We start from the raw sequence: 12,358 nt of genomic DNA, 5'->3' as shown, positions 1-12,358 counted from the left end.
CCCTCCAAAATTCAAATGAAGTTCAAATGAAAAGTTCAAAAATTTTGCAATGGAAATTCATGGTTTATAATGCATGTTTTGAATAGAGCATATCAAGATGGAAATGTTGCAAAAAATCCCACTCCATTTGGCCTTTTGATGTGAAAGTTATCCCCTTTTGAACTTCAAATTTGCTTGATAATGATTGATCCATATTTTCTCAACAACACATGAGAAATTCATGTTCTTGGACTTTTTGGAAAGGTGAGAGCAAGCTCTTCAACTTTCATGTTGGACAAAATTTAATTTGAAGCTTGCTTAGACATGTAATCTTGAGGAGAAAACCTTTCCATTTTTGGCAATTTCAAAATACAGGTCACCTGCTATTTTTGGAAAGTTTTCATCTGACCTCAAATTCTTCAATGTTGATCTTTGAAATGTCAAATGAGACTTGTATGGACATGAATGAGGCCTTTCAAACCATCTCCCACCTTCAAATCCATGATTTCATGCACAATTGACTTTGGTTGACTTTTTAGGGTTTCAGATGAATTGGTCATTGATTGATGAGCTTTGAGCATCCAACCTTTGGCCAAACCACTTAAAAATGATCCCTAGGTCATATGAACTCCTTGAACCAACCCTAGGTCTTTGCTTCCATAGGAAATTCACTTGCTTGCTTGCACAACTGATTCTCCTGACCAGTCTTGACTAATGACTTGCACTAGGCAATGGACAATGCAATGCTATGCAGTGGACAATGTAATGTTAATGACCTAAATATGAAAATGAATGTACAAAATGGGAGGTGCAAATTTGAGGTGCTACATCTGCCCCTATTCAATCAACTGGGAACCCGAACGGATGAGAGCAACGACTGTTAAACTTTCAGGGTAAACAGGGATTGAATACCGAAGAACCGTAGAAATTTGCACACTGCGGGGAACCACCAACGGAAACGTCCACTGGGATCTGATATTTATTACTGGGGATTTTGTTTTTCTTTCTCAAAGGTAAAGCCACATCCAGACATCGGAAGACGATGAATGGGGATAGAAATCACAACTAGACGTCAACGGACGACCAGGAAAAACTCAACGTTTATCGAAACCAACGGAGAGGTAACCAGACATTAATGAATGAATGGAAGAGGGATACAACCATACGTCAACGGACGTAGTGGGAAAAACTCAACGTTTACCAAAACCAACGGAGAGGTAACCAGACATCAACGGATGAATGGGAGGACTCGACCAGACGTCAACGGACGAACGGGAGAAGCTCGACGTTTATCGACACCAACGGAGAAGGAGACTAGACATCAACGGATGAATGGGAAGACTCGACCAGACGTCAACGGACGAAAGGGAGAAGCTCAACGTTTATCGACACCAACGGAGAAGGAGACCAGACATCAACGGATGAATGGGAAGACTCGACCAGACGTCAACGGACGAAAGGGAGAAGCTCGACGTTTATCGACACCAACGGAGAGGTGACCCTGTGGGGAATCAATAGTTGTCGCACCTCGAAAAATGGGGATACGACTACAAAGCGAAGCGCGATCGCACGCTCGCAATGATGGACTGAACAGAGTCGCCACCGAACTTTATTTATTCCTAAAAAGGAAAGGGGAAATATCGATAAAACCCAAGACAAAAAGAAAGGATAAGATATGGTCATCGCAACCAATATCAGGGTTCGGGAGTCGATTACGCGAGGGGAAGGTATTAGCACCCCTCACGTCCTTTGTAGTCAACGGGAAACATTAGGTCAGTTGTGTGCGTTAATGTTAGTTTGAAATGTTAGGCTTTTCAAGTTATTAGGTGGGAAAGAAAGAATAGAAGAAAGAAGAAATGTTTTTGGATTTTTTTAACGAAGGACTAAACCTAAGTTTTTTATTAGTGGGCCTGACAAGATTTAAAAATCCTGCTCCTACGTATCTCAAAAGAGAAATCAAGGCTTACGTAGTTCTGGGTAGAAAAATGTTTGTTTGTTGGTCGATTTTAGCGAAAACTATACTGTATTAATCGACGAAAACATTGTTTTACCCAAAACAGATGAGGAGTGGACGCATACCACACATCGAACGGATTTATAAATCTACATTCGGAAAAGCGTCATTTATCTCTACTCAACAATCATGGCCGAAACATTGTTTTGTATCACTTAAGACAATATATCTTTCATTTAAAAAAGGTTCTTTGATTAGTCGCACGACGGCGAGAAAAGAGTTTGATCGGTTGGGTGTATTTTGAGTGATGGCGAGAACTTGGATGAGCGAGATATACATCTCGAATCCTAGCCTCAGGAGTGCATGGTATACACCATGTTCCATTTCCATCTTTATTGAAAGAGTTTAAGATAAGAATTAAGTATTTTGGAATTTGATTGAGAAAGGGTTTGAAGAAACCGCATTGACAATTTTAGACAATGGCGAGAGCCAAGATAGGCGAGGCATACGTCTCGAATCTTAACCTCAGGAGTGCATGGTATACACCATGTTCCATTTCCATCTTTATTGAAAGTGTTAAATAAGAATTAGGTATTTTGAGTTTTGTTGTGAAAATGACTTGACCTAGATCAAGTATTGATGGACGTTCAAGAGAAATTTGAATGGGTGTTCGAGAGAACAAAGTGGGTAAATTTGGATGACAGCGAGAGCTAGGATTGGCGAGATATACATCTCGAATCCTAGTCTCAGGAGTGCGCGGTATACACCATGTTCCACTTCCATCTTATTGAAAAGGTCTTAACTATGAATTAATATTTTTTGAGTTTTTATTAGAAAAATGGCTTGACGTTGAATCAAGCGTTTGATGAAGGTTTGAAAGAAATGGAATAGAATGGGAGGGAAAAATGAATTGATTTGTTTATTGAGAAAGTACTCGACGTTGGATCAAGTCATTATTTTTGTATTTTTGGAAATGGTTGATTTTATTCTTGTGTTAGTAGCTAACTAAACAGTCAAGCAAATAAAGAAATAAAATAGTATAAAATTATTACACATTGGGGGAGAGGGGTACATTTTGTCAAATGGGGATTCAAAATCATGAAATAATTAAATCGGGCCCAAACAACAAATAATGCAAAAGTGTAAGTGCAAGAGAACCGGCTCATTGTAAGAAAGCCCGAGAGTAAGCTATGTGAGGTTGATGGCGATGCTTAAAAGCAATCGACTTACAAGGGTGTGAAAATGGGCTCGATATTGAATCGAGAAAAATATGATTTTAATAATTTTAAAATGGTTTTGAATGAATGATGCAATTAAAAAACAAATCTATATTATTAAACAATAATAAAAACTATGAGTAATAAAGCATAAACATAAAAGAAAATGTTAAAAGAAAAAACTACACATAGGGGTATCGAACCCACTACACTAAAGACCTAGACAACACTCCTCTCCAACAGACCACTTACCAACTAGTTGCTATTTTAATACTAAACTTAAATATATAAACTAAGATAAATTAAAAAAAGATTAAAAAAAAAAAACTAAATAATAAAAAAAGGTAGAATACCCTAATTAAACCCAGCCACTTGGCTGTTGGGTTTCCAAAGGGGAATAAGTTGGAAATGGTAAAAAAAAGGAATCATCGTTAATCACCAATATTAATATCTACTGGAAACAACCAAAAGTCACTTAAATGGAATTAAAAGGTTTTTAACCATACTTAAGGTAAATAGTAAATAAAAAAAGAAAATGAAACGAATTGGACAGAACTCTTCCTCTCTCAATCTCTCCATCCCGTTCCAAATCTCACGATGTTCTCTCATTTGCTCGACTCTTTCAATTTCTCAATCCCGTTCCCAATCTCACAATGCTCTCTCACTCTAAAATGCAAGGGTCCAAGGTTTTTAAGGAGAAACAAGAAGAAAGAGGCTCACCTTTGGCGAAAACGACGGAGACGATGAAGCCTAAAACTCACTCCTCCGCCTCTTCAAACCAGGTCTGATTTTGGGATTTAGGGTTTTTTGAGATTCTTTTCCGCCTCAACTTTTTCGTTTTCGAATTCTAGCTACCTCTGTTCTCACTAATCCCTTCACTATTTATCCTCTACGAATTAGGGTTTTCAGGATGGCATATGGAGCTCAAAAGAGTATCCTGCAAAACCCCTTTCTGGGTGGTCAGGGTTCGGTCGCCCTAATCGATGCTTGGGTTGGAACAGGTAAACTGGGTTTTGCTTTCTTCTACGTTTTTTTCCTTATGCTCAATTGGGATTTTATGGATTTTTAACTGCTTTGCTATTAATCTTATTCTTTTTACTGCAGTGAAAAATTGAACATCGGTTTCGTTTTTCTCACAGCCTTGTTGGTGTACTCGGTTTTGGGTGGCTCGTAAGAGGATTCGTTGCTGCAGGATAATGAGTTTCCAGTTCAAATTCCTCCTTGATGTAGTTTTTCTGTGTTAAAAGTTGGTCAACATAAACAACCACCGTTTCCTCTAGGTAAGTTTCAACAAACCTCCTAAAAGACCTTTTGTTTGATGCGCAGCTTCCTTAACAACCTCGAGAAACCCCTTACAAGTATCTTCAAAATTAACCTGCTCTGCATAGTTTTGTGGAAGAACTTCTATGGTGCTATTACTGAGCTCCATTGCAAGATCATAGCAGCGTAAGTTATTGTTTATCCTAGCACATAAAGGTTCCAAACCAATTTCAGAAGATGGTTCCTGAAATCTCTTTTTTTTTCAGCTGCTTGAAAATCAATCGTCACCTGAATGGTTGCCAAGGAAATTCGGTGTAGCATGACATCAGTGCTATTATCTCGGACGATTTGAACTTGCTCTCCAAGTATCCTGCATAGATCAACATCATCTGGGGTGTATAGCTTCTCATCTTTAGAACCATTCAATTTTTGATTTGCTTCTGTAAAAACCTTTCATTCCATCATTCAATATTCCTTCAAACTGAATATTCAATACACCCAATCCAATAGGTATTTCTTCGGAAAACTCCAATACCAGAATTTCATCATCTTCAAATAATTCAACTTTTGTAGGTTAGAAAACTTGTTTGTAATGACTAAGCTTGGTTGTGCTAATGACAGGTACTAATGGATGCAGGACTAATCCATGGCCATTTCCTTAAAGTGAGGCTTGTAATACAACTGTGCATCCCCTGAACACCGGAAATGCAGAAAAGTATGATGAGCACCCACATAAACCATGCTGTCATGAAGAAGAACAGCAGAACAAGAAAGGTAGATGCTGCTATGACAAATACGACATCGGCCTTTGAATTAATCTTAAGAACTTGCTTATCATCACCATCTCTTGTTGTGAAACTGGTGTTTGGTTTTTTTTTATTGCAGGGCAATGATTGTTTTTACAATTGCAGGATTCACAACTTCCCAACTTTGCCCATTTTGAAAGGCATGTGCAAGCATTGGAAGAATGAGCATTGGTATTACAATCACCGATTGGTTATGCCCAAGTTTCTTTGATTGGAAAAGGTTGTAGCTTGTTTCGTTTTGTAGTGATAATGGTGTCTAGCTGGCTTGGTATGTTTGCTGTTGTAAGTCTTTGTTTCTTGAATTCCTCACCAAACAGCATTTTCTCAAACTTGACTAATTTCCTTCTCTTTTGCCTTGCATATATCTTCCGCAGTCTTGATGGATTTTTGTCAAGTCATCAACTTGATAGTTTCACACGAGTTGATAGGATTTTGGTGACCACATGATGAACAGAATCACTTATGGGGACTTTTTTCTATCAAGGACAGCAAAGCCTGCTGGCAGTATTCATCTTTAGAAATTCTTTGAAGGTTGAAACTTTTTAGATGGAGATGTGTAATTGCATAGAACTTCTAATACACCCTTGTCACGATGGCATTGCTGCACTATAACCATCCTAGGTGGCGGTGTACCAAAGACTTTCACACCCTCCATAAGCCCCCATGTTCATCAGGGTGGTGTTCATTTGAGCATTAGCAAACTCCGGAGAATAAATCACAACAATGCTCTGATGCTTGTTGAAAAAGAAAGCAAGCGGTTTTTGTGTGTGAAATTCATGGCCTTTTGATTACTTTGTTTTGTAGGAACCAACTTGGGATAAAAGGAGATGATGATATGAAAGCATGAAGATGGTGGATGTTAATGCTTAGGAATTTGAATTAAATGTTAGAACCTTATGTCATGAGCTTGTATTTTTGAATTTGATTCATATGTAAGGCATCAACATGATTATGTACTTGGACCTTGAATTTTGAATTTGAAGTTGGTAATTGAATGGAATGCTTGAATTTGTATATGAGTTAATCATTGTAAGCATGTGTGGGCTGTAGTTTGGAACCAAATCAATGCAGTGTAAAGCATGTAAGACATGGTTGGAATTGTATGGAAATGTGAAATGGTGCAAATGTACTTGAAATGTTATTTGTAATTTGATTTTGAATGAAATGGGAAGTGTTGTAATGCTTGTGTAATGTCATGGTTTTATGATTTATGCGCTTTGAGCGCAAATGTATTTTGGAAATTGGAATGAAATTGGCAAATGCAATGGTTATTGAATGTAATTGGACATGAAAATGTATGTATGAAAATGAGTTTGGAAATGTTTGGAAGCTAAATATTATGAAATGTGTGTATGTATTATTTTGATTTGGGATGAACTTATGGATGAAAAAATGGATCATGCCTGGTTATAAAAATGGATTTTTAGAAATAATCCAAGACTAATTTAAATATCAATTTAAATAATAATAACAAATCAATAAAAACCAAATTAAAAACAAATTAATCTATAATTCATTTAAAATTACTTGGATATCAACTCTAACATTCATTTGGAAATTAAAATCGATTAGAGTTTGAATCATTAGTAAAATAAACAATTAAGATTAAATTGAAATTTGGAATTAAACTTAATTCGAAATTAAAATCAAATTGAACATTAAAAAAAGTCAAATAATTAAAACCCATTTTATAATAAAAAAACACCGTGATCAAGAAGCTATATAATGACCAATGTCTGTTAATAAAAAAAATGGATTTAGGAATGAATGTATGCAAATGAATTTTAGGCCAAGTGCCAAACAAAAATGAAAAAATGGAAAAAATTCAGGACCAAAATCGGGGTATGACAGTTGCCCCTATTTAAGTATCTTCTACTAGAGAATATGAAGCAGGACACTCTTCATATGATCATAGTGGGAGATGGTTAAATACCAAGAAGACCCGGATTTTGATCCTGAATCCCTATGACATGATGTGATATGTATGATATGATATGATACGCATGGATGCATGATATGATATGCATGGATGCATGATTTTTTCTCTTTTTTTTTAATTTTCTTCCCTGCTAGGGATATGGTGGACCCTTGACAGGAGATGCTACTAGACAAACCAATATGTGGGGAATACTGATGATCCACAGGGAGACAGACAAATGGGGTAAAAAAACAACTTGCTGGGGAAACAGTCCTGCTGGAAAATCAGACACACACTGGGGAGTATTCAAAGTGAGATTTGATAAACGACACTTAGAATACCAGGGATTTCGATAGTAAGTTCACACATGACTTACTAAACCCGAATAAGAAAAAAATGTCACAGCAGGTTCAGATATGACCTGACAATACTGGAATAAAACACGACAAAACAGGTTCATATATGACCTGACAATGCTGGGGGAATATCAAAAAGTTCTGACAGCTGGTTCAGATATGACCTGACAATAGATGAAAGTTCAATAACAGGTTCATATATGACCTGAATAGGATTGAACAATCAGAAAGAAACAAATCTTCAGAACAGGTTCAAGTATGACCTGACACCGGAACAAAGCTCAACAACAGGTTCAAACATGACCTGAATGGTATTGAACAAAAAGAGAAAAATCTTCAGTACAGGTTCAAGTATGACCTGACACCGGAATAGAGCTCAAGAACAAGTTCAGATATGACCTGAATGGTATTGAACAAATGGGAAAAACTCTTCAGAACAGGTTCAAGTATGACCTGACACCGGAATAAGGATTCAACAACAGGTTTATATATGACCTGAATAGTATTGAACAAAAGGAAAAACTTCAGTACAGGTTCAAGTATGACCTGATACCGGAATAAGGGTTCAACAACAGGTTCATACATGACCTGAATAGCATTGAACAAAAGGAAAAACTTCAGTACAGGTTCAAGTATGACCTGATACCGAAATAGCGCTCAACGACAGGTTCATATATGACCTGAATAGTATTGAACAAAAGGAAAAACTTCAGTACAGGTTCAAGTATGACCTGATACCGGAATAAGGGTTTAACAACAGGTTCATACATGACCTGAATAGCATTGAACAAAAGGAAAAACTTCAGTACAGGTTCAAGTATGACCTGACACCGGAATAAAGCTCAACGACAGGTTCATATATGACCTGAATGGTATTGAACAAAAGTTGGAAAAACTCTTCAGAGCAGGTTCAAGTATGACCTGACACCGGAATAAAGCTCAACAACAGGTTCAAACATGACCTGAATAGTATTGAACAAAAATTGGACCTTCAGAACAGGTTCAAGTATGACCTGATACCGGAATAGCAACAAATGGACTCTGACCGTAAGCAATGGACTACAACCAGCTTTTAACGGATTTTGCCAATAACAATTGGACTTGAAAAATGACCACGAAAACCGGATGTTGGTTTAAGGACACCAAAGACAAACTGGAATTAGAGGTCTAAGGACATAGGATCAACAACGAGACCTAAGTCAATGCACAATGAGCACGAAATACCTTTCGGCTATGCATGATTTGAATGCATGATATATGAATGATCATGATTATGAGAATGCTGACACTTGGCAGATTGGGTGTTTGTAGGGACAGAGATTCTGATTCTTCAACACCAATAACTCATACCCGTACAATTAACAGGCGCATCCAAAAGAAGAAACTATCTCGATTGACAGTTATAAATAACCAAAGGTCCATCCTTCTAGAGGATTGATGAGTTATATTCCATGGGGACTTTTGTTGGTGATCCTGGAGCATTTATGCAACCTTGAAGCTTTTGGGGAAACAAATGATTTTCCTTCGATTTTCACATGTATCAAAGTAAATTTGTTATAAGTTTCAAATTCTTTTTCCAAGTTTCAAAACTTCATTATTAACAAATAAATGACATTTCGCATAACAAAAGAAAAGCATAGATGAACACAAATTAACAATGATTGGGAAAACTTGTATTTTATTGAAGAATGGTAGCACACAAATGGCGTAGCTCCATAGAGTGTTACATTTTTTTGAAAATGGCAATAAGGAAAGGTTTACATTGAATTCAGTGACCCCTAACATCCTTAATAGATATGATCCCCCAAAAAAACCTTGCTCCTAAGGGGAGTGACAGGATTAATCTTCCACCTCAAATTCTTCGGTGTAAATCAGTAACAACTGATGCAGTTTATGCCTTTATGCCCCTAACTTTTGCCTGGATCGCCCTTTCGGGTTTTCAATCCACCGGGACGCTCTTTTTTGCCTAAGTCGCCTTTTTAGGTTTTCAACTTAGCGAGCTACCATTTTTATTCATCCCTAACTTTTGCCTAGACCGCCCTTTCGGGTTTTCAGTCCACCGGGATACCCCTTTTTTTTTGCCTAAATCGCCCTTTCAGGTTTTCGATTTAGCGGGTTTTTATTAGGCATAGTATTTTTTAACTGCATCAGAGTTCACGGGGTGTGAGAGTTCTTCATCATCCATAGTTGTGAGAATCAAGGCACCTCCGGAGAAAACTTTCTTTACAACATATGGGCCTTCATAATTAGGAGTCCACTTCCCACGTGAGTCTTTGTGTATTGGCAAGATCTTCTTAAGCACGAGGTCTCCTTCTCTGAATTCCCGAACACGTACTTTCTTGTCAAAAGCCCTTTTAAGCCGTTTTTGGTATAATTGTCCATGGCACAAAGAAGTCAATCGTTTCTCATCTATGAGGTTTAACTGATCAAATCTATTTTGAATCCACTCAGCCTCTTCTAGCTTGGTCTCCATCAGGATTCTCATTGAAGGTATCTCTACTTCAATTGGGAGAACTGCTTCCATCCCATATACCAAAGAGAACGGGGTTGCCCCTGTTGAAGTGCGGACGGAAGTCCGGTATCCATGCAATGCGAAGGGTAGCATTTCGTGCCAATCCTTATAGGTTTTCACCATTTTCTGCAGGATCTTCTTGATGTTTTTATTAGCGGCTTCAACAGCGCCATTCATTTTCGGACGGTATGGTGAAGAGTTATGGTGCTCAATCTTGAAGCTCTCGCATAATTCTTTCATGGTCTTATTGTTCAGATTCGTCCCATTATCTGTGATGATCCGACTTGGAATTCCATAACGGCAAATGATCTCTTTCTTGAGAAACCGTGCCACCACTTGCTTTGTCACATTAGCATAAGAGGCGACTTCTACCCATTTGGTAAAGTAATCAATGGCAACCAGGATGAAGCGGTGACCATTGGAAGCTTTAGGCTCAATGGCGCCAATCATGTCGATGCCCCACATTGAGAAAGGCCAAGGTGACGTCAAAACATTTAGCAGGGTCGGAGGCACGTGTACCTTGTCGGCATAGATTTGGCATTTATGACATTTTCTAGCATAATTGAAGCAGTCGGATTCCATGGTCAAACCAGTAATAACCAGCTCTCAAAATCTTCTTGGCCATGGCATGCCCATTAGCATGAGTTCCAAAGGATCCTTCATGAATCTTCTTGATCAACTGGTCCGCTTCACGTCCATCCACGCATCTAAGCAGAATCATGTCGTGATTTCTCTTGTACAACACACCATTGCTTAAGAAGAATTTAGATGCTAACTTCCTCAATGTTTTCTTGTCAAGGGTTGTGGCATCTGTTGGATATTCTTGATTTTGTAAAAAGCATTTGATGTCGTGAAACCAGGGTTTACCATCGGCTTCCTCTTCAACTGACTGGCAGTAGGCAGGCTCAATTTTCCGCTCGATCTGAATGAGAGGTGCTTCATTATGGAATCTGACTTGGTACATTGAAGCCAACATAGCCAAAGCATCAACAATTTGATTCTCAGTTCTCAGGATATGACGGAAAGTGATTTCGTCAAAGTATTTTATTAATTCCATGACATAGGCACGATATGGGATCAACTTGGTATCACGGGTTTCCCATTCGCCCTTGACTTGGTATATCACCAAGGCTGAATCTCCACATACTTCAAGGATTTTGATTCGGAGATCAATGGCTGCTTCAATGCCTAGGATGCACGCCTCATATTCTGCTATATTGTTCGTGCAATCAAAACACAAACTTGCTGTAAAAGGAGTGTATCCACCATTCGGATTCAACAGGACAGCTCCTACGCCATGCCCCATGTAGTTGGAGGAACCATCAAACATGAGCTTCCACCGAGATCCGGGTTCAGGTCCTTCATCAAGTCCTGGGATTTCACAGTCTTTTACTACCATAATGTCTTCATCAGGGAAGTCAAACTTCAACGACTGGTAATCTTCAATGGGCTGGTTTGCCAAGTAATCGGACAACACACTTCCTTTGATGGCTTTCTGAGACACATATTGGATGTCATACTCGGATAGTAACATCTGCCAACGGGCGAGTCTTCCAGTTAAAGCAGGCTTTTCAAAGATATACTTTATTGGATCCATTTTTGAGATCAACAAAGTAGTGTGGCAAATCATGTATTGTCTTAGACAACGAGCGGCGCATGCTAAAGCACAACAAGTTTTCTCCAAGAGTGAATATCGGGTTTCACAATCGGTAAATCTCTTACTTAGATAGTAGATAGCATGTTCCTTTCGACTGGTTTCGTCATGTTGTCCCAACACACATCCCATTGACTTTTCAAGCACAGTTAAGTACATAAAGAGTGGTCTCCCCTGAACAGGTGGAATTAGAATAGGGGGCTCTTGCAGGTATTGTCCGATTCTCTCAAAAGCCATTTGGCAGTCAGAATTCCATTCAACTGCTTGATCTTTTCGAAGCAATTTGAAGATAGGCTCACATGTGGCCGTCATATGTGAGATAAACCTTGAGATATAATTCAAACGTCCCAGGAATCCTCTAACTTCTTTTTCTGTACGTGGAGCAGGCATTTCTTGTATTGCCCTAACCTTGTCTGGATCTACCTCAATTCCTCGTTGACTAACAATGAAACCAAGCAACTTTCCAGATCGGACACCGAAGGTGCATTTAGCAGGATTCAGCCGTAGCCGAAATTTCCGAAGACGCTCAAATAGCTTTTGCAAATGGTCTATATGATCCTCTTCACTTTGAGATTTCGCAATCATATCATCCACATAGACCTCAATTTCCTTATGCATCATATCATGGAAAAGAGTGACCATTGCTCTTTGGTAAGTTGCCCCAGCATTTTTGAGACCGAATGGCATTACCTTGTAGCAAAA

Source organism: Lathyrus oleraceus, chromosome 5 (genome assembly GCF_024323335.1).
Source record: "Lathyrus oleraceus cultivar Zhongwan6 chromosome 5, CAAS_Psat_ZW6_1.0, whole genome shotgun sequence".
NCBI lineage: Eukaryota > Viridiplantae > Streptophyta > Magnoliopsida > Fabales > Fabaceae > Lathyrus > Lathyrus oleraceus.
Note: the sequence above shows the minus strand (reverse complement) of the source record.